At 41.1% G+C, this 22,546-nt stretch overlaps 1 protein-coding gene across 5 annotated transcripts in view; it reads left to right on the top strand.

Annotated features, from left to right (window-relative positions):
• Positions 1-22,546, top strand: part of PLCB4 (phospholipase C beta 4) — a 384,175-nt gene that overhangs the window by 506 nt on the left and 361,123 nt on the right. The gene's annotated exons all lie outside the window — the stretch shown is intronic.

The raw sequence follows: 22,546 nt of genomic DNA, 5'->3' as shown, positions 1-22,546 counted from the left end.
GGGCTTGTTTGCTCCCGGCGGGTGCGTCCCGGACACGCGCGCGCGCACCCAGATGCCCTGCCCGGGAGCCGGTGCAGGTGCCGGTGCCAGGCGCCAGGCGCGCGCGGGAGGCGGGGGTCCCCGCCGCCACCCCCTCCCCCTATAGTCGTCGCCGACTGGGTTTCCTTAGACTCAGCCCAGACGTTGGCCGCTTCTGGCTAGAAATAGCTCGGCCCGACGTGCATATTATTTTGGTTGGAAATAGTTGGCACCGTGCAACGCATGTAAATGTGTATCCGTGTGGATCTTCTTACCTCTTCTGGGGAAATAATAGAAATTACTGACTATTTCCACTTAAAACAACACTGACCGGCCGGCACTCCTTGGGGGCAGTGTTCCGGCCTCCTAAGAGCATACAAATGATGGAGACTAAATTTTATCTTATTCTCAGAATTTTAAAGTTGCCTTTTCCTTTAACTAATTCGACCCTGTCTGCTCAGTACAATACTTCGGACTGTAGACTGTAGGCAGTACTGTTACAGAAGTATGGGGATGCGGAATTCTTCAATTTCCATCTGTGTCTGAGTGAAACTATCTAGAATCATTGAACTGTCAGAAAATTAGCATTTTTTTCTAGAGAACAATGCAGATAACCATTATACTTTCATAAATATATTTTGAGAGATGACCCTGACTTTTTTGTTTGTTTGTTTTAACTCTTACAGTGATTCTACCTATTATTCTAAAGCACATGTTTGAACTTTAATTTTGACCAAAACGTTCTTGGTAGGTCACCTTTTTTTTTTTTTTAAACTGTAAAGATGATACATGGTAGTCTGTAAATCAAGTTATGAGTGCGTGGTGTTAGCTGTTTAATAATTCTGTTTCATTGGCAATAATCTCATTCAAACTTAGACAGCTGTATAACGTCTAAAATAGAGCTGAGTTTCCCCTTTCAAGAGAAATCAGATTGATAAAGTAAACTGAGCAGTTGAAGCAACTAGTGACTGTACCTGGGCAATCTGCAAGGAGGTTAATAAGGTGTCTGAGGAACTGTGTTCTTCAGAAAAAAAGATATTGTGTGTGTGTGTGTAAAATCTTAACTTTTTTCAAGTTCTGTCAAGACTCTTGGTTTCAAAAATACATGCTTGAACTGAGGACCTAGTATTTTGTATGCTTCCAACTTCAGTGGCCTAAGTTACTAGAATTATGCAGAAGAACACACATTCAGCTGGGCAGGGGCGTGTGGTTTAATCTCCTGTTATCCGTGTTATGTAATGTGGAGTGCTGTGTTTTGATAGGACAGTCTTGCATATTTTTCAGCTGGTGTTTTAATCTATTATGTCATCTTCCTTTTGAAGTTTAACAAATGATGGCCATCTTGGGAGAACACATGTTTTCATAAAAAAAATCTCTTCGTAAACAGAGTCACATTTTTTTATTGGCATTTTTATGGACATGAGACTTTTGCTGCTGGAACTAGTAACCCTTTCCATATAATGTATTATAACACATCTAAAGGTACCTCAGATTACTGACTACATTTCCCTCCAGCTATATTATTACTCAGCCATTCCAGCTTAGTTTTGATTTAGCTTTGATGATATCACTACCCAGCTCTGAATTAATCGCTGCTGAAAATGCTATTCTACAAGTAACTGTCAAAATAGAATTTCTAAGACTCCGTTTGATCACTGGGTATACAGTATGTGTCAGGATAATGCTACCGTTATTTTACAAATGCACACCCACACAGAAGAGCTTTGTTCTAAAATATTCTTTTGTAAGTTTTATATTTGTGTGTCTGAAAAATGTGAGTGATGTTCAACTACTTAAACGCCCTGGAATCTTGAGGTGGTGTGTTTTAGCCTTTGAGACAGTGAAACAGGGAAGTTTAAGAAGTGTTAAGGTGTTAGGGGTTACCAAAATGATTTTGCAGAAATGGAGTTTTGAATTTGTATCACCTCTCAGAAATATTTCGTCCCCAGCAGAGACTTAGCTGTGCTTCTGGTCCTGATATTCTGTCTTTCCCAAGAACAAATCATCTTTAGGTGAATGAATACTGCTGATTTTTGGCAACACGGGACAGTTATATTTGGCAATCTAAATGAACATGGTATTTTCCTAGGATACTACTGAAGTCTGCTTCGGGGTTTGATTTATTAAGAATTGAAATCATGGCAAAGGCTTGCCTAATGTTCAGCCCTAACTCACCTTCCAAGTTAAAATTGAGGGAAAATTGAGCTTCAGTGCTGCTGTGTTGTTTTCCCTGAACCCAGCACATGGCATGCCAGTTTGGCAAAAGATGTGATGGATAAGTGACGTCAGCTTCTGGATTTTGTGTCTGCATTTTCATCCCCAAACTTTCAGATGTAGCTGGCCAACTTAAATGATCGAGTTCATTCAATCAGTAATTTTTGTGGATTATTTAAAAAAGTACGTTCTTAATTAGCTGCTGAGTTTATTTTTTATTTTAAAGACCTTATGTTGAGAATAAATGTGACCTTTGCGGATCACAGCACTTAGATAACATGGTCATGGGAAAGAAAGATGATGTATTCATCATGTTCTCCACAAATGCCTTTAATAGTGAGCTCACGTATTTGGGGGGAAGTAAAAATGTTCTTGGAAACTGCAATTTATTTAGCAGATTGTGACTGAATTTTTGTTTTCTGTGACCGCTTGGAAATAAAGGATGAAACAGCAGGAAGGACCCCAGTTTTTCATAATCTGTCTATCACAGTGAGTCCTGTAAAACCAAGAACTTGTGTGTTTAAGATGCAGAATGAGGTCAAGGACTAATGGAGACGTTTTAATGATCACACTTAGTATTTCATGTCCGGACTGAAGTTTCTAAAATAGTTGCTGTTCACCTTGTAATGTGAACTCGTAGGCCATCTTAGTGTCTGTCAAAAAGACTTACCCATCTGTCAAGAAAAAGCAAATAGCTTTTCTTCGCTGAGTTTCTGTTGTTTTGCTGCTGGTGTTGGCACTTAAACTGTGTTTGCAAGGGCACTGCTCAATTCTCAGTGCTGTCCATTCTGCACTTTTGCTTCTCTGTATTATTAAGGAAATGTACTACCCTTATGTAGGTCTGTATTTAATTCCTCAATATTTGTTCTTCTGTTTCAGAGTTTTTCTTTTGCTCAAGCCTTCTCCTTTAAAATGGATTTGCTTCCTCAAGGTGTAATGTAATTTGTCTAGTTATGCCTTAGAATGATAGAAGTATTTGCACATTCAGAGGCTGGGATTCTTTAGCTCACCAAATATAAAAATGGGGTTTACTTCACCCATGGTGGAGGTCCAGCTGGCTGAAATGTATTACTGAGTGGACGAGTGAGAAGTTTGCATTATCCTAAGTGAAATTAAACCTGCTTTTAAGAATCACCCCAGAGTCATTTTTCTCGAGACCTATTTCGCTCGGTTGCAGCAACCATCCCCAAAGCCCGCTTTGTAAAAGTCTAGCTGCAAGCTCATGCCCTCGGATGCTTTTCTTATGCTCCAGGTGTAACCCAGGTTCACAGAGGAGATGAAAGCAGTGATGCCGTCCCTTCCAAGTCTCAGCTGGCAGATCCTTATGCTCACGAGGATGAAGGACCGGCAGAAATGTTATTTTCTCTGCGTGAACTCCATTTACTTTTTCTTTCCTTTTCTTTGTGGAATCAGAATAGTTGAAAGGGACATAAATCAGAAGATGGTTTTTCTCTGAACACCTCTTTGCCTACGACCTAGAAAACTTCAGTGTGAGGGTCGCATGCCATGTGACTGCAAGATAGTGTTATCTTATCCCCCTGACCTGGAGTCTCCTTGTCCCGTGATCCTGTGGTGTGCAGAGGGCTGGGAATTCCACCCCTAACTGCTGACCCACCCTGGGGGCTGGCAGATCATTGCTTTCAGATACATTGCCCTTCTTAAAGCATTTTTCTCCTGAACAATGAGAGGAGGTAGTCAGCTCTCTCTGATACGAATGAAGTAGCCATTTCCTCAGAACAGGAGGAAGAAAGTAACTCCAAGTAAATAATTATAAGCATCTCATCTGTAGCTTTACTCTTGACAGCTTGCTGTTCCACCCAGGACAGGAGTTCCTCACCTCGGGACCAGCCTGTAACTGCCTGATGATGGCTTGGTGGGTCCTTCTAGCTGGTAAATGAATCATGTCTTTATTTCCACTTACTTCCAAATGACAGTTAAGACAGGCAGTAGAGTCACTGATGAGCTTGGCATTTAATAGGTTGAAAAAGAAGCCCGTAAATTACTATGTGTGTTTTTTGAGAGGTATATTTCAGTATAATTGGTTTCCTTTGTATTTAATTTTATGCATTTGAAAACATTTTGCTGAGAAGGGTCTGTAGGATTCACCCCATTGAAGGGGGGACGTCTGTGACCCACTCAACTGTGATCCGCTTTGCAGGAGTAAAGGACAGCTGCTCTAGAGACACTTCCTCTTGGAGACAGCTGGGTGGGTCGTCGGGGTTTGCTTTCAGCAGTGTGAGGTCGCGGAGACCTACGGGTGTTGGAATCAGGCGGACCGGAGCCCGAATCCTGACTGAGTCATGTTATTAGCTGTGTCACTGTGCGCATCCTCCTCTGAGCCTCAGGTGTCCCCGTCTGTAATGCGAGTAATCCTATGGAGCAAAAGCGCCGGGCACGCAGTAAGTGATGCCGGGTGTTGTGCCCCTGCTGTTCTGGCCACCACTGCTGTTCCTCTTCTCCTCCCGGGACAGGTTGTGTTGCTGCCTCTCATTCTCATTCTCCTCCCCAGTAGCCGCAAGTGCCAGTGACCTACCCATGCAAAGCAGGCTGAGTCAATCCCTGAAAGACTTTTAATAAGGGACACTTGCTCTCTTCCTCTGTGAGCCCAGAAGGTCCAGCCACCCTCTGGGGCCGCTGTGAAGCACCAGGTCTCCCTCTGGACTTGCCTCACTGTGACTGCAGTGGGATTAAGGGGGCTAACGTTCACTCAGCCCCAACTGCCTCGAAATTCTGTGACTGCGCGGTTTCGAAGTAGAACTCAGGGAGCCAGATGCATCCGTGTCTCCCAGCCAGGCTGCTGAAACAGACCGTATTAAGCCGTTTCAGCCTGGGAGTAGAGAGCATTGCCAGGATAACTTGGGGATCTGCGATGTTTCCTGGAAGGTGTTGGGACCCCTGTTTCCCTTCAGGCTTCAGCGGCGCATGGATGGCAACAGCAGTAACAGAACCACAGACACTGGGTGAGCACTTACAGTGAGCCACTCCCTTTAGCCCTCCCCACAGCTTTTTCTGGCGGTTACTAGTAGTATCTCCACTTTACATTTGGGGAAACTGAGGCTGGGAAAGGTGCGGTGACTCACTTCAGGGAGCTGAAGTTTGAGATGGGATTCAAAGCCTCGTGTGCTGACAACTTCTGACCACTGGGCTGCCTGCCCAGAGATTTGCTGCGGTAGGATGTTTTGTGACCATTATTTTAAGTGACCGGGCTGAGGTATGACAGAGAAGCTTCTGGCATCTCTTCTGTGAACACGGAATTGAAATGGGACCTGATCTAATCCTCCATGCTTTTGTTTCTGCAGGTACCTGGGCCAGAAGTCTGGGAGAGGGAGGTCCCTAAATGCTATGCGGGGTAGCCTAAAAATTAATTTAGTTTTCTGAAGGGCCAGTTTTTATCAGGTGAGGCTCCTCATGGTTTCAGTCGAGGGTGACCCACTCTGATTCTTCTGAGGTCCAGGTAAGCAGCAGCAGCTGCCCAGCTGTCATCCCTCAGGGAGTGAGGGACCGTGTCCATCCAAGCTCTGCCCTGGCCCTTTCTAGGGGGCAGGACTGTCAGATTTCTGCCTGGCGGGCATGGGGCTCAGTCAGTGTTGCCACACCTCTCCATTTTCAAGAGAAGCATGAAATCCAGATTTATTTTAAGTGTGAGATATCATCGAGAAACCTTTAGAAATTATTAAAGTAAAAACAAACATGTCAGCCCATGGGGTTGCCAAACAAAACACGTCTGTGGAACAAATCCAGCCCATGCGCTCCCATTTTGAGCCTTTTGTCGACTGTAAGGACTTGGAAAAGTGGTGAACTAGTGTTGTCTTTAAGCAAAGACAGCGCCTTCTTTATTTATGCTTTTTTTTTTTTCCTGTTTAATTTCTTACAAAGGTGGTTATGGCCATTTATTTCTAGTGCACACTAATTTCATATCCTGAATTTCTGTCTGTTTTCCTCTCCCTCGTTTTTCTAAGATGTTAGCCAATCTTCAGAGTTGAGGGAGGCCAGCAGGACACGGCTTTCTCTCCTATTTCATGGCGGTCCTTTAAAATAAGAACACTTAAGTGTGGAGAAGTGGGTAGCTTTGTTTGTGGGAACGTGGAGTTTCTCTTGTCGATGTCAGTTACTCTAACCAGTCTGAACTCCAACCAACCACATGAGACCCTTGCTATTTGGTAGTTTCTGTGTTTGTCCTGGACATACAGAATGTAGATCGTTTTTTTCACCGTGCAATCTACTTAATAGCCCTCATCTTCGTTTTGGCTTTTAAGGGAGGTATCCCGTTGGATCAAACGAAAGTGAAGTCCCTTTGATCTGCTGATGCACTATCATTAGGTAAATCCCTAAAGCCCTCTGTAGAATTTCTATCAATTTTTGTTTTCATTGGTTTTTAAAATGATGGATGTGATCCATTAATATGTTCCAGTGGAAATGATAATGCAGAAATGCCAAAGGGAAATGTAAATTACCCTTTCCCACCTACACCCATACCCACGTGTAACCATTGGCAACAGCTTAGAGCACCTCTCTCTTCTCCTTTTTTTTACACATTTACATATATAAGTACACGTACATGCCTTTTTCTTATTACATAATCTGGGTCGTACTGTGTATGTTTTCCTGCAACTTGCTTACTTACCACTTAAGTAATTGCCACTTAAGCGTATGTCATGGTACTCTTTACTGATTATGTTTTTCTTTCTGACATTATATAAACTTTGGTAGTACTGTGGATAAACTATGGCTGTAGCATGTTTTATTTAACCATTCTCCTGCTATCCCTGTTGCAAACTGAAAAATTGCAGACCTCTGTACCTTCGTGTCTTCATGCACATGTGTGGGAATGTCTTGTGGGTAAATTCCTAGAAATAGAACTCTTTGGTCCAAAGGGTTTGCATATGTTACATCTTGAGAGAGCACTGCCAGCTTGCCTTTAACGAAGGTCCCCATGGAATTTCTATCTCGTGGAACCCCAGAGTATGAACATATCCTCTAATTGAAGTCTGTCCCACATTGATACGTTGCTTTACTAATTCAGTCAGATTTCAGTTATATACGGTACACCAGGAAATGACTTTAGAAATAGCCCATGTCCTTAAAATTCCTTGAAAATACAATCTTTCATGAGAAAGAATTTGCCAATGAAGAAGCCAATTTAAAAACTCTTTAGTAAAGAGAGATCTTGTAGAATCTGAGTTGAAAATCTGTATTCTGATCAGATTGGTTAGCTGTGAAACTCAAGATTCCTCAGGCTGGGGAACTTGAATATACTGTGGAAAAAGTGAGGTACTGCCCAGGGTTGATATTGACCTGGGAAAGTCAAGTTAATTTCTTTGCTAGAAATTCTGTCCAGGTGTATTTGTAGCTTTAGGCTTTCAAATAATTCATTATTTAAGAATCTCTTTTACCTTCTACTTAGAGAATGAGAAGATTCAGAGGTGCATCTGTTTTATTGAATTTTATTATTTAATAGATAAGTGAAGTTAATTTCCACGGTGTTTAGAAATGACATATAGTCAGAGAGCTGTATAAATTAAAAATTACACTTTATTTTCATTTAGAGAGATAGTAGGAAAAATACAGAAAATCTAGGTCACTGATTCCTAACGTTTTTCAGAAGTGATAGCTTCAGAAATTGTAGTTGTTTTCAATAACATGAAGTAAATTATTAGTTAATTTTTAGAATTTTATAATATCCTTTGAAAGACTTGGAATCACCCTAAAGTATCGTATTATCAGGGTTAGTAAATCCTGTGGATAAATAGCAGGAAAACGAAACATTGTTTCTGTTTTCAAGGATGGATTCTGTTCTTTCATCTGTTTCTCCAGATACCCATTTTTAAGAAAAATTCTGTTAGGTTGGCAATGACATTCCGGTTCTGATTGTGTGCTTTCTGCATGTTTATTTTTATAGCACACTGTGAATTGTAGAAATATGGTAGGATTCAGTCATATTTCCTTGGCATTAAAACCTTACATATTCAGGAAAGTCTGTTCTTACTAGGTTTTGCTCATAGAAATGTTACAGCGTTTTACAGTTTACAGAAGATTTCCTTTGATAATGTCTGTGAAAGCCACAGCGGAGGGCCCCACCTGGTCACTTTTAAACCTGGTGTAATTCAGGTCCTGCTGGGGACAGAATGGCACAAGAAAACTGAATCCTTTGAGGAGGGCTTAATAAGGAGGCCCTTTAGAAGGTGTGGGCAGGTGTGGGGGACACAGCCCGGGGAGTGATGAAGAGGGACTGGGCAGGGCCAGCTTTCCTACTCCAAGGGGCAAGAAGAGCTGTCCCACAAGAGCTGTGTCCTGTTGGAGAGGGACGCAGTCCACCTGCACTGTCCCTGCAGGGAGACAACCGGGGATCAGATACGCCTCCCTCACTCTCTTCTTGTCCCCCAGACTCTAGTTGGTACCTTCCATAGGCTGACACAGATGGAAGCTGGGGGCAGGAGCGAGGAGGCCGGGGTGGAGAAGGATGGGGAGTGGGTCTGGGCCGGCAGATGGTGGACTCTACCCACCTGCTCTTCTAGAGCAGAGGTGTGCCCTGGTGTGAGGTCAGGCCAGGCTGGAAAGCCTACGGCCTGGTTTTGTAACCAAAGAAAAGGAAACAGCTGCAGTGATTATATTCCAACGGAAGTTGGGTGTGTTCTAGAATGTCACATGCCTGATACCATGAGGATTTCTGGGGGTCTTGGAGTAACATGATTTTTTTTTAAGTTCATGTGGAATGGATTGTGATTCTTGGGAAATGAGCAGGATGGGAAACTTGATGTGTTTATCCAAAGAGCCAAAATTGTAGGCTCTAGACGGGAGAGACAGGGGATTCATAACACCTATCAACATGGAGTTGGATACCTGAGATAGAATTCCTTGGCTTTGAATATTTTATGAAAATATTTCCTCTAAAATGTCAGGTACCTGGGGGAAGAGACTAGGAGGAAATGAAGGTGATTAACTACAGTAATTTTCCTACAAAGAAGTCAATTTAACGGAATCATTAGCACCACTGAGTAGAAGCGGACAAGCAGGGTTTTCCCATTTGTTCGGCCTGGCAGTCAGGCTCCGAGACTTCAGGCTCCGTGAGTCCCTCGTTTTCTTGGTGCTGTTGTTTGAAAAGATGAAGATGGCCCCGTATAGTTTGTGTACTTGTCCTGAATAAACAGGCAACGGAGCTGGATTAGAATCATGAAGGTCTTACTGCTGGAAGGAACATCAGAGTTCATTTCTTCTTACTGACTCGTTTCTTGGTGTTAAGAAACCAAGACATGAGCCCTTAGCACCTGCTGCTGTGAAGTTGGTGACTCTGGGGAAGTCACAGCCCTTCCCTTTGAAGGAATTGCACTAGACTAATTCGTTTTTGCTGTTACCCTTACAGGCTCCTAAAGGTCCTGATTCGATACTGTTTCCATATATTGGAGGCAGGCCAGCTTTGAGCGCCTCTTCCATCATCCAGCCTTTAAGATGGGATTCTCTGGAGGCCTCGCCATTGCTCACGACTCTTCTCATGGCACAGACACTTTCAGTGCAAGATAACTCATCCACTTGTACCTTCTTTTACAACCCGGGTGACTCCCGTATCCCTGACTTCTCATGTGAGCCCCAGCTCTCTATAACTCACTGTCTGCTGGAGATCTTGACATTGAAGTCTTATGGTTACTTTCAAATCAGCGTGCCCCCCCCCCCCCAACAGAAGCCCTTAGCTTCACTCCAGACCTGTGTTTCAGCCTGGGTTCCAAATCTTGAAGCCAGCAGTCACCAGTCTGTTGAGTTCACTGTTAACATCTTGCCTGTCTGTCCACACCTCTCCTTTCCCGGTGACACTGCCTGACTGAGTTCGTGTCCTCAGTGTTTCATGCCTTGGCTCTTCCAGTAACCTTTTAATCGGTTTCTCTGTTGCTGTCTCTCTGTCTCGTGCATGCACCCTTTCATGTGTTCTGTTGGCTAGTAAGTGAGTACCAGCGATTGTCACAGGAGGCTAGTTGCAGCTCCTGCCCTCTGGGGTTTGCAGTGCACTGGAGGAGATGGACAATTAAACAGCCACTTTATAAGTTTACATTTTTGCCCCTTTGCTCTACTCTCCATATTCGGCTGAAGTAATTTGCACACAACAAATCTTATTATAGTGCTACCTCTGAAATGCTCTAACAGCTCCCTGTTGCTCTCAGGACTTAATTCTCTTCTCCTAATTTGCCAAGTATATGCCATCCATGGCCAGACCCCTGCAGTGAAGTTTTAATACCTTTATTTGCATCACCTGTAACAAGTGATAGTAGAATGCCGGCAACATCAAGTCTGTGGCCAGAGTGTCTGTGCTGACTTTGTGCCCAACCCCTGGTGAATCCTCCAGGCCTGACAGACCTCACCCAGTTGTCACCTTCTCTGCAAAGCCTTCCTTGATTTCAGCCCTAGGTCTGGTGCCCTGCCTCCATCCTCCTGTTGAATGGTTTGCAAAGTTGAGCCGCAGCATGACTTTCTCGGGAAAGGGGAGAATCTGGTGCATATTAGAGACTGAATCACTGTCTCTTCGTTGAATGAATAAGTAAGTGCCATTATTGCATAGTCTGCAAACTGGGCAAATTAGGAAAGCAGTCTGATGAATAAGCAGAAGAGGTGCCATGTGTAATAAATTGAAATCATCTGCAGACTTTTTACAGAATAAAAGTATTCCATGATTGTTTACACTGGTCGCTGAGAAGTAGCATAGTGATCAATTTAGAGATGACCAGTAACTTGAAAAGTTTATATTCATTATTTCTGCTAACAGAAATTCAGATATTTTAATTTATTAGTATACTAGCACCAGAGGATACATTTCCCTGAAGATAGTGTATGATTTATTCATGGTGGGTACAGTCTCACACTGTTTTTTTTTCCATTTTATGGGTTCAATTTTAATCAAGTTATATTCCTTACAGTGTGTTAGACCCTGAATCAGGGACGTTTCCTTATTCCAAACTTGGTTGGAAGTTTAGAGGAAAAAAGCATTTATTTAATCAGATTATGTTTTATTAAGTGGGACTCCTAGGTAATCTGAAATGCTTTGCATTTATTTTCTTCCAGCATTTTATTTTCCAAATGACCTGTGAATGTTTCAGTGCCAAAGAGAGAAAGCAAGAGAGCTATTAATTAATTGAAGGAAAATATTCTGCTGAATACTGTTTTTAGGAGAGCACCTTTTGTAGTTCCCAGATTGAAAGGGAACTTTTTATTCAGGTCGTTGCTTTGAATCTTATGATAAGTGTGGCTTGGACAGTCTTAACCTCCCCTCCTCCCTAAGCCTGCAGCATCAGAAGTGTTTGAGAGGTTTCTTCTTCATGATTGGCATCTTTTTGTGATTTATCAAATTTCTTTTAGCTTTGTGCTGAAAAAAGTGCTGGCTAAGTGTATTAATAATTTGATACATTATTATTCAAATTTGAACAGTGACAACATTTAGCAGGATTGTTGTTTAGTTATTGCAGCTGCTGAGAAAATATTTCATGATAGCCTTTTGGAAATACAGAGAATAGTTCCTTTTATTTAGAGCCTTTTTGGACCTGTGAGACCCTCTGAGCATCTTAAGTCTGGCCTCATTCTGTCCATTTTTCATTCCCTTTGAAGGAATTTCAAAGTAACTGGGTGAAGTTCCTCTCCCATCTGTCATAAGTAACACACAGAGATTCCTTGTGCAGCTACCAGAGGGAAAGGAGAAAATTTAAAGGCACACATGATTTGGGTATTAATATCTATCCTGTGAGTGACCGTGCTTGAATCAAGCTCGCTCTGTTACGTGTCAATTTTTATTTTCTCGGCTTGAATTTACAAACATAGCAGACCAACAGGTTTTACATCGGGATTGACAACCAGAAGGAACCCACTCCTCAATTAAGAGCAGCAAATACGTTTTAAAACCCTTCTGGAAAGGTTCCACTTTTTACCAAACCAAAGCTTTCCCGTCTTTGTTGGAGAAGTGAAGGCATAAATTCCCTAGAAGGTATACCTCACTTCTAAATAGGTTTCTGGTGTAGAAAATCTCAAGAGGAATTCCTGAAAGCAGCCTTTTGATTGTAGAAGAGACAGGATGCAAATAAATCAGTGCTTCCTACCCTCATGGAGGGGGTAAGACCATCAGAAAGGAAGACACACACACACACACACACACACACACGTGCACACACAAGAGAGGAAGAGTTGGAGACTGCAGGCCCTTTGGCCACGCTGTGGATTGGGATACGTGAAAATTCACATGATAAAGAAATGGAGTCAGTTCTTTGGTATTTTTGAGTCTTTACTGGGCGGCTCTGTGATATTTTAGAATGTTGTGATTTCCCAGGACACCTTACCACCAGGCCTCAAGCCGTGTCTTAAGGCAGTGAGTCCTCGGCCTTTCAATGAATGCAGCCTGATTTCAGCCTCTCAGTGGTTCTGTGGGCTGTGTACCATCATCCCACTCCATACTCAGAAACCTGAGTGATGAAAGCATTTACTCAGGATCGCACAGTGATCAGCAACGCAGACAGACTTCGAACTAAGGTCAAGCTGGGGCTGTAGGATACCTCTGTGGTTAGTGAGATGCTTGGGGTACAGTTCTCGCTCCCTTCTTTCTGATGGAGCTGTGATTTTTGGTTCAGGGTAGCAATGTGCCCACTTGAAAATACTGCCCTCCTGGGCCTCCCCTGCAGCCAGGAGGGCTCACCCACTTCTGACCAGCGAGAGGTTGGCGACTTCTTCCTGGTTGCTTCCTTTCCTTCCCGGAACCTGGACACTCGCAGACACTGTCTGGTGGTTGTGACGGTGCGAGTCATACATGGAAGGTGACAGGACAGGAGATGCAGGCTCACAGTTTCTGGAAGCCTGACTTGAGTGGCTTCACCAGCCCTGATCAGCTTCCCTATGAATGTCTGGCTAACTGAGAAAAATAAGAGACTGTTTGGTTAAGTCACTTTGATGGATGTTATGGACTGAACTGTGTCTCCTCCAAAATGCATAGGTTGAAGCCTTACCCCTCGGTACCTCAGAACGTGACTGTATTTGGAGATAAGGCCTTTAACGAGATAAATAGGTTTAAAGGGAAGCTGTTAGACCTAATCCAACCTGACTGGTGTCCTTGTACGAAGAGCTGTTAGCACACAGGAGAGAAGCAGGGGTGTGTGGGTGCCTACGGAGGGCAGGCCGCCTGAGGATGCAGCGTGGAAATGTTGTCTTCACACCAAGGAGAGTTCCCGGAAAACAGCCCTCGATCTTGGACTGCCAGTCTCCAGCACTGTGAAAACGTACATTTCTGTTGTCTAAGCCACCTAGTCTAGTGTTTGGTTGTTATGGCCGCCCTAGCAAGCCCGTATGGTGGGGTTTCTGTTACGTGCGGCTGAAGGCATTCCTACCAATCGAGAAACCAAAACAAACAAAAGGGATTGCAGAGCAAAATAATACAAATGATTGAATTACTCTGTTTCCTTTTTTGTGAGTGCTGTCTCCATAGCACTCATGACACTGTGCTTGTCCAGGTACGTGTTTGACTTCCAGTGTCCCAGCCCTACACACACACACACGCACGCACACACACACATGCACACAGCCTCCTTAGGTGAGGTTGCCGGTTTCTGTTTCCTCTTTCACCCAGCACAATGTTTAGCACATAGACTATCTGTTAACATTATTTAAAGGAATGGACTTGATCATATTTAGGAAAGCAGACTGGTCACATTAGAATAATGATTAAAAAACCACATCTGCTCTTCTGTCATTTCAAAATAATAATTTTGATATTTAACCATATATTTCTAATTCAAAAGGTCGTTTTTTGTCTCTAGTGGGCTTAGTTTACAGGGTGTTTGGTTTCACTGAACTTTGGTAAGTCATCTTGTTTATGGGAAGAGATTAGGTAAGTCATGTATTTCCTTTATTAGATAAATCATGTATTTCCTTTAGTCGGTTTATCTACCTCTTTTACTTTCTTTCTTCTTTCTTTCTATCTATCTATCTATCTATCTATCTATCTAATCTATCTGTCTTTCCTGTGTGAATTTCACATCCTTCTTTAAGGCATCTTAGGGTTGAAACATTTTGTGTTAAATTTAACACAAAAATAAAAGTGATAATTTGATAAGTAATGTGTACTTACTGAATTTCTCTGCTTCAGTCCTGGGGTGAGTTTTTTTTTAAAACAAAATAAGTGATTTTGGTTCTTCTGTCTTAACTTTTACTCTCTAACTTAACTTTTAAGTGGTCCAGGAAATATGTTAATTTCTCCTTAGGTAATTGGTACTTTTCCAGTACTCTTTTGTGGAGAGTAAATTGTGTGGATTTTCATTAAGTGCAAGGTAGTATTTTGCTTGATTTGGTGCTTTTTAAACAGTATATAATGCTGTTTTCTTAAATCATGCAGAAATTTGATAGTTTGGATATGATCTATTTTGTTAAAAATACTCTGCCCAGAACCTGACATAGCTACCACATAGAATGGGGTTGAGGTAATAAGATGTCTTGACTCCTCTATTTATATGCACATGAAATTTCACTGACCGCATGAATTCACTTGAATCTATTTGAATAAACTAATTTTGAGCCCTTTGGTGAAGCTTTCAAGTGATCATAATTCATTCTTAACTTTAAAATCAAATTTCTGCAGTGACTAACGCGTAGTAGGCTCTTAAATGTGTTCTACAATGAGTGTGTAAGATCGGAGCACTAACCACATGTTGTTTATCCATGTCTCTTTCTTATTTCATGGTTTTGTGTGTCCTATTTTGGGTTTGTGTGCGCTCTGCTGTTTCTGAAATCGGTAGCCAAGTGATGCATTTTTCAACATTAATTATCAAGCTTTGTCTTAATGTTAAATTTCATGTGGTTTGTGAGGTGGTGCTGTGGGCGTCTGTGTACCTTACTGACACCCGTTTTCCTGGGTTGAAAATACACTGACTTTGACTATAACCTTGACTCTCAGAGACTTGAGGAGAGTTGACTGGACTCTGAAATCATAAAGCCCACTGTGATTATAAATGCCTATTCCTATAACATCCTCAATTATGTAATAAAAACCATCCAGAAAATGATCAAGATACTTTATGCAGGGATTGGCCTTATACGGCACAGACTGACTTAACCACGGGAAAGAGTTTCTGTTTTGAAGACTCCTTCACCAAACTAAAGGTTAGGCTTACCGTCCTGAGGCTGTTGACTTTCTGATCATTATAACCACAACATCTGGAGGAATGCCTTTCTTCTTTGAACAAAATATGTTTAAGCTTTTTTTTTGGAAGGAATGTGATAAAATGTGTCCATTGCATGACTCATTTTGTGGTGCAAGAAGTGATAAGAATTAAATTATCATTGAAATTTTTACCCTGTCCGCTCTACTCACTTAGACCAGATGACGTTCCAGAGTGAGGCAGCCCTACCATGACAGAGAACACAGTGATTGTCTGAAACTCATTTGATCTAGATTGAAAAGGATGTAATTTATAGCTGAGGATCCTGCACAGAAAACACCTTCCTAGACTTGCTCTCAAGTATACATAGTGTCCGTATGCTGGGGAGGCTATTTTTCAAGTGCTCAGAAAACGTCAGGCATTCCACCAGGTACTTCTGTTTGGGCATAACTCACTGGGGAGACAGCGTAACAAAATGGCTGTGAGTCTGTGTTGTGGGGTCCTGGCTTTGTCACTGACTAGCTGAGTGACCTTCGGCGAGTTGCTGTCCTCTTCCGCATGGTCATATTTACATCAATCTTGTGAGAGTGGTGAATGGTGTTCCCATTCTGTAGATAAGGAAACTGAGGCCCATTTAAGTGATTTGTTCAGGGCTGCCCAACTAGCAAGTTGCAGGGCTTGAATCTGGAGCCAGACCCTGCTCAGGCTCCCACCCTCTCTCTCATTCCCTGTGGCCCCCCTCCTCCCCTAAGGCTGTGTCTGGGTAGCTACTGAATTGATGGTTTTGACCAAGTAGGCTGGTTGCTTTTGTGTTGAATGACCTCAGATTATAGGGGCACTGGTTAAATGAAAAAGGCTCTGAAAAAGGATTTGGGAGGAGTGACTTGTAGCTAGGCATTCGCTTAGCTAAGTGTCTTTCAGCAAGTCATCTGTCTCAGTTTCCTTCTGTCTTAAGTGAAGGGCTTAGTTCTGTAGCATTCTTTCAGATTTACCCTTTTATCATCCTGAAGTGTTCCTCTTTGTCTCTAGTAATACCCCTAGTTTTGAAGTGTATTCATCTGATGTTAATACAGCCAGTTAAGGTGTTTTTTTTGCTTACTGTTCGCATGCATGGTGTAATTTTTTTCCACCTAACCTATTTATGTGTTTCTATTTAAAGTGCGTTTCTTTGTAGAGAGCATATAGTTGATTCTTATTCTATTATTGTTATTATTATTATTATTATTATATCCATTCTGACAGTCTTTGCCATTTGAATGGAATATTTAGTCCATTTACATTTAAAGTCATTGTTAATATGGTTATATTCTGGAGTTAAAATCTTAAGAGGTGTATTAAATTTACATTTTGATTTTCTATGTCTTCTTACTTTTCTTTATGATTTAACTTCATAAAAAATAATCTTGTATAGGTTGGATACTTATTAGTGGAACTTAGTAAGACACAGAGAATAGCTTTATTCTTCTTTGGAAAGTATTGGAAAACCTAATTTTGAAATATTAGAAAATGTAGTACAATGTAAATAAAACTTCCATTTTTTGGCCCAGTTTATAGCTTCTCCCCATTTCCATCCTCAGACCTGAACCCTAGCTTGGATGATCATCAGCAAGGAAGAAGGGTCATGTTTCCTGTCTGTACTTCCTTCTGCCCACTGTCTCGGGCTTCTCCAGAGTTGGCAGGGGCAGAAAAGGGGCCAAGGCTGTTGCAGTTAGCTGGTGCTGTTATTTTCATGGGCAGCTCTTTCTTATACATACCCTAATGAGTTCTTGGGAGGTCCTCTGCAGGGTCCATCGATACCATGCCATTTTTGGATGTGAGCAGTGCAATTCCTGGGTGATCACTCATGCCTGGCAGCTCCTGTCCTCAAGAGGTATATCACTGGAGTATCCCTGAGCCCCTGTCCAGGCAGCATGCTTGGGTAGGGACCTATTAGGATCACTCAAACCTCATTCCCTCCTAGGGATCCACTTGGTCCTTGGGAAACTCACATGTTAGCACCGTCAAATTAATTTCCACTTTCGCTGAGGCTCTGTTGCCTCCCTCTACTATTGCAGGCAGCATCTGCCAGGTTTGAGGGCTCCATCCTCACACTTGCCCCACTGAACAGGCTGTGAATTTCTGCACAGAGGCAAGCATCCAACCAGGCAATAATAGATTATCAGCCTCTCTCATTGCAGATAGCCCCACGGTTTGAGGGTTGTTTGGGGACTTGATCTGAGCTGATAGAGAGCAGAGAAATGGAACCACTGTCTCCTTGAGAATTCTCTTTGATGAAGTGTTTTCTGCAGTGAGTTCTCATGCATGGACCCTGGAGGTGACCTCTGGACTGGTCTGGCCACCTCCAGCAAGTCCCATGGTCATGTGGTGGGAACTCATCACCTATTGCCTTCAGCACTGAGACTTTCCTTTCTACTTCTGTTGAAAAGAACTTTGAAATTATTGGCTTATCGGGCAAGATGCACAGAGAAGTGTTATATCTTCAGTTACATTTGTAACTTGTGAACTACCACACTCAAGAATCTTCTGCCTTCACGGTAATGAAACACTAAGTACAAAATAAATGCTTAATGAATCAACTCATGGTGATTTCAGGATATTGGTCTCTGGGGAAAGTCAGGTGACAGGTATAATAAGAAGAGTGAGGTTTCTGATCTACAACACTCTTTCCTCATTTGGTTAAACAGTTGGTCACTTAAGTGGAATCAAAATTCAAAACTGTTGTTAGCTCAGACTCGTTGGTCAGGTTGGCTAAGGCAGCTAAAACCTGGAATGGGGATGACAGGGCTTCCCTGGTGGAAATCTCTAAACAGTGCGTATGTATATTTATACATTATATATATATTTATACACTATGTATCATATATATTTATACATTATATATTATACATTATATATGTGAATATATTATATGTATGCATATATAATATGTGTGTATAAGTATATTTATGTTTATATAATGTATATGTATATATACACACACAAATATATATTTTTATAGTCCCGATATAGCTGTCAGAGAAAGAGATGATGCAGGATGGGGTCACCTCAAATGCATTTGATGAATTGGCAAAGATTAAGTAGCACAGATCAAGGAGACCGGTTGGAAGAAACAAGTAATTTTCCCAATTTTTGGAGTAGATACAGATGAATATAAAATGTATTTATCAGTTCATTGGTTAGCTTATTTTGAAACAGGAAATAACCTTAAAACATTTGATGTGACTTTGTACTAGAATCTGTAAGCTACAAGATAAGCCATTTTACAGGCATAAGTATAACTAATCATCAGTGTATTTTTCCAAATATATTAACATGCCTCGTTTATTTCACAGTAGTGATTTATGTGACTAAAAAAGAGATTATATCTCGGCAGTGTCTAGGATTAAAAAAAAAAAAACTTTGGAGCTTATAAAAATAATACATGATCATGCTAAAAATATCGGAGAGTAACCAAAAGGCACAAAGAAGGGTCAAAAGTGCTTGATCTTGATCTAATCATAAACAGATAGTCATTACAGGCTCGAATGAGGGACACCAGATTGCTTTCTGTTTATTGATATTGTTCTTTCCACGAGATATAAAAATCGGCCTTTTCGTGGCAGAGCTGCCTTTGATCTATATTTAATCAGCTCACTCATTTTTCTGTAAAGACTAGTAAGAATTCCCTTTTACGGCTTGACTTTGTATGCAGGAAGCTGCACCAAGATTGTATCCGTTATCACCAGAAATCTGCTAATTATAACTTTCCAAACTTTATTTGTAGAGTAGATTTTTGTGTACATTTTTGAGACTTTGTCTGTTAATAAGAATTACTTTAGAATGCAGAAAAAGATATAAGGAAAGTGAGCTAGTGCCTCAGAAAAGGGATATTTTAATATTGAAGCCTGTTTTAAGGTCTAGCCCTGGAACTTCTTTTGACAGTTAATTTAATGTGGGCATCAATTTTTTTTTTTCCTTCTGTAAATGGGGCAGTATCTGCCTGTTTTGTGGGGTCAAATGCAAGGGGGAATCTGAATACTTTTGGCCTATTTTTCTGGGTGTGCTTGAAGCAAGGTAAGCTTCAAGGAGTGAAGGAGTCCTAATCTGCTAGAAAGCTTGGAGTTTTGGGCAAGAGATTTAAAAGAAGTTGTGTACAGAGTTCTACTTTTAAGTTTTCCTAGATACTGCCTTTGTAAAAGTATCTTCATCTTGTTTCCTTTATTATAAAAATTGTCTTTTAAAATGATTAGCCTTTGGTGAAGATTGAGCACTTCAAAAAATTACAGAGAAAAAACTGTGAGTTTGAGAATACTATTTTTTTTTTCCTGTATCATGGGAAAGAACTGAAATGGGTTAGCCAAAAAAAAAAAAAAATACGGAATATGTTTATTTTCTTTAAAAATAATTCGTTCATTATTTGGAAAAAGTCTCAATGTCCTTGTACTAAATCATGATTCCCCCCACCAAAGATCTGTGTGTGGAACATCTGAAAATAATAGATAACTAATAGAAAGGGGGAGGAAAAAAAGGAAACATGTCTTATCACATAATAACTGTCCCAAAGTGAATTTGGCCTCTAACACATTTTTCAGGTTTTTTAAAAAATGGGTATTAGATAGCTGTCCCGATAGAAATGATGACTTGCAAAATACTTGATATTGTTTAAAAAAAATCTCTGTAAAGGTTCCCCTGAAATGGCAGAGCAAAGAGGATCGTGATTAGGCTAATTTGCCGCAGTTAACTTCTCCATCTCTGCACGTACATCACAGACTGTGCACATATTGTGTAAAAATAATTGCCAAATGTTTCGGGGGTGGTGAGTCTATTTCTTCTCCATGAGGATTTATGAAAGTTGTTAAATTAGGTTTCTTTGGAGTCATAACAGTTTATTTCATTAAGATGTTTACTGGATAAATATTTCTACTACATTTTCACCAGCTTCAAAGAGGTATTATTTATTCAATGAAAATGTTACCAGTCTATCGCAAAATGCATCCATTTTTTTTTTCTTTTGACGGTGGATTTTTTTCTCCCTTTTGTTTCACATGAATCTCTTATTTTAAATTGCTTCAATAGATCTGATATCTTGTATGCATAGAAGCAATGGGTTTGTTTTTTTTAAATTGAAGTATGGTTGATTTACAATGTTGTGTTAGTTTCTGGTGTATTGCAAAGTGATTCAGTTACACATATTTATATATATATTCTTTTTCATTATAGGTTATTATAAGCTATTAAATATAGTTCCCTGTGCTATACAGTAGGACCATGTTGTTTATCTCTTTTTTATATAGGAATTTGTACCTGCTAATTCCAAACTCCTAATTTATCCCTACCCCACCCCTTTCCCTTTGGTAACCATAAGTTTGTTTTCTATGTCTGTGAATGTGAATCTGTTTCTGTTTTGTGAATAAGCTCATTTGTGTCATTTTTTGGATTCCACATATAAGTGATATCATATGGTGTTTGTCTTGTACTTACTTCACTTAGTATGATCATCTTTAGGTCCATCCATGTTGCTGCAGATGGCATTGTTTTATTCTTTTTTATGGCTGAGTAGTATTCCAGTGTGTGTGTGTGTGTGTGTGTGTGTGTGTGTGTGTGTGTACACTTACTCCACCTTCTTTATCCAATTACCTGTCGATGGGCATATAATCCAGAGAAAACTTTTAATTTGAAAAGATACAAGCACCCTGATACTCAGCAGCATTGCTTATCATAGCAGTGGGTTTTACTGTAAGCTTACCCACTGACTAGTCTCCAGGGTCATGGTGCCACACATGTTGGGCACATACATGCACCTGTAGTACATGTGTGTACAATCAGGGTGGGGGGATATTGATTTCTGAGAGAAACTGAAGTCATAGGCTCATAGGTTTGTTCTGCAGAATTTCTAGGTCATACAAGTACATAGTGGCTTTTAAAAAAAAAATGCTGTCAGTGAATAGAACCTTTGTAATTCCCTAAGGCTGTCAGATGAGCTAGAGGTCATTATCTTTGTCATGCCAACCCCTGTCTGATTTCTGGCATGGGCAGACGGTGATTGTGCTTGAGGTTACAGTGGCCCCTCACCCCGCATATGTGATTTTGAGGCCATAAACTGAAAGTTCTCGTGAATGTTATCTCAGCTCATGTGTACAGTTTATACACAATATTTTACTGAAGACCAAAGTGGAGAAGCAGCATGACATAGCAGAAATGTGAGAGTGACATTCCTGGGTTTGAATATCCGGTCTGCCTTTTTGGGGGTTATGTCACCTTTGGGGAGTGCCCTGGCTCCCTCTGAACTTGTCCTCATCTGAAAGGGGAGACCCTAGAGGTTAACTGGGGTGGGGGTTGTGAAGATGAATGAAACACTGGGTGTAAAGTCCCTCCCTCATCACCTGGCTTAGAATAGCTGCTTTGTAAGTGTCATCCTTTTTTTTTTTTTTCTGTAGATTTTTGAATTAAATATGTCCTGTTGGGTCAGTTGAACAGTTCATACAACTCATCACATTTCTAGGGAAATGATGGTCCCAGATTTTTTATTGTTTGAGGATTGCATGCTTTTCATAAGGCCCCTGGGAAGAGGGGTCTGTATGTTGTTTTGCTCATGTCTTCATTTGGCATTTGTCCACACTTGTAACATGCCAGCTTTCCTGAGCTCCGGGAATTTATGTGTCAAGAGAGATCAGCAGCTAAGGGAGAAATGCCTAGAATTTTCAGTTCCAGGAGGTGCGTTGCTGAGGCCCTGCAGAAGCACACAGTAGGGGCCTCTCAACCAGGACTGCCCTCAAGCCCTCAAGAGGTGCCCTATTCTTGTTTCCTGGTTTTTAGAGATGTTTTGTTTCTGATGTTTAATTCAGCCAGGCCTCTAAACATTTCCTTCCCTTCTTTGTTGAGATATACAGGTTTTGAGACCGTCTTAACCTAGAAGACCCTCCATTTCTTGATCATTGGAATAGCATTGCTCTGTTTGTGGTCATTTTCTTTTTCTTTTTTTCTTTGTTAATTTTTAAAAATTGAAGTACAGGTGATTTACAATGTTGTGTTAATCTCTGGGGTACAGCATCATGATTCATTTATACACACATATATATATATTCCTTTTCATATTCTTTTACATTATAGGCCATTACAAGGTATTGAATGTAGTTCCCTGTGCTGTACAGTAGGACCTTGTTGTTTATCTATTTATATACAATAATTAGTATCTGCAAATCCCAAACTCCCAATTTATCCCT

This window comes from Camelus bactrianus, chromosome 19, assembly GCF_048773025.1.
Source record: "Camelus bactrianus isolate YW-2024 breed Bactrian camel chromosome 19, ASM4877302v1, whole genome shotgun sequence".
Classification (NCBI taxonomy): Eukaryota; Metazoa; Chordata; class Mammalia; order Artiodactyla; family Camelidae; genus Camelus; species Camelus bactrianus.
This window is presented reverse-complemented; position numbering and strand designations above follow the sequence as displayed.